Source organism: Mercenaria mercenaria, chromosome 2 (assembly GCF_021730395.1).
Source record: "Mercenaria mercenaria strain notata chromosome 2, MADL_Memer_1, whole genome shotgun sequence".
NCBI lineage: Eukaryota > Metazoa > Mollusca > Bivalvia > Venerida > Veneridae > Mercenaria > Mercenaria mercenaria.
The window spans coordinates 7,978,009-7,979,566 of NC_069362.1; positions in this window are offsets into that span (position 1 = coordinate 7,978,009).

Here is a 1,558-nt window from a genome sequence, read left to right on the forward strand (position 1 = left end):
AGTCTTTTCAAATATTAACTCGGGCGTTTTGATTTTGAGTTGACCCCTAGTTTATTACGCTACGGGCGCCGCCATATTGGAAAGTCGGCGTAACGTCATATAGCATTACGGTCTATGGGGAAAAAAGAAAAATCCAAGATTATATCTTTGAAATACACTTTATTAAAAAAATGAAAAAAAGGTCTAGAGATATTGATGTATGGTATATAAATATGTTTTTTTTGGACGATGTTACCGATACTGATAATTCAGAAACGAAGTAAACGTAATAGGTGGAACAGACTTTAGTATGCTTTCCTTGACTGTTCAAATACACAAGTTGCTATTTTTAAACCGGATGTAGTAAACAACGTTGATTTTTATGGAAATGACGTCATGACGTTGACGTTTAACGTGTAAGATTTGCGCGGATTTTTGCTGTTAAGAAAAGTGTAAAAATGGCATTATTTAAGGTGAATGAATAATAAAAAATATACACATTTTGGCGTGCGCCGACTAGGGCCTGTTGCGTTGCCAAGGATACAGTTAATTGTTGCTATAGTTGGCCGATTATTATTTCGCTCAATTTTTATCTGCAATTAAATTGATCTTTTTGATAATGCAGTTTCAGATGTATTGGAATAGAAATAAATAAGATATGAGGAATTTATACGAACTTTGCGATCACCCCTCGTATATATGTTGATTTTTAACAGTATTTAAGTAGGAATTTACAATAAAGTAGTTCAATATCCCCCGACTCGTAATTTCCCCTCACCTCGACACTATAATTTAATACATATCCTACCAGACTATCAAGAAGTTTACATTTTTCAATATTTTTTTGTCTTTTTTTTGTGAAATTTTAAGTTCCGAGTCATTTCAGTGTATGGTGTTTCTACGAATAAAGACAGCATCATCAGGAAACAGAGGAACAAATAGCTTAATGTCATTGTACGTTATATTCTATTCTAATATGCTTTTCTCTGTTAAAACGCTCTTACGCTAGAATGACGTCACGTTAACGTGCGCTGACGTCAATGTTTTTGTTGCGACCAAGGAAGAGCGCTACTATATTTTATCTATTGTTTTAGGTTAAGGGCATATTAGAATCGAAATAAATTATGGCAAAAGAGTGTTTTAACACTATTTATATACTCGGGCGGTAATACGTCGTACAAATAATTTCACTCTTTTGCTATAAATTATTTCTTAAATACCATCGACGTTACAATTAATGCTACTTATTTCATTTACGAAAAACAGAAACATCAAACTTGAACTTAGTTAGGTCTCCTTGCTCGGCTCCGATATTCGAGTTCAAGAATTAAGATTTGTCTGCTTTATATTTTACACATGATATTTTACACATGATGTCTATATTTGTAGGTCCATTATGTGCACATTTACCTTTGTTACGTATACTGCTACAGGAGGCTGCGTTGATAGAACAAGGCTATTCTTTACTGATCATTGTCATGGTTTTCCGAAAACCTATTTCAACAAATGGGTAGTGATACAGACCCTCTAGATCTCGTTTTTTGTTTCATTTAAGTCCTTTAAAACAACACAACGAATG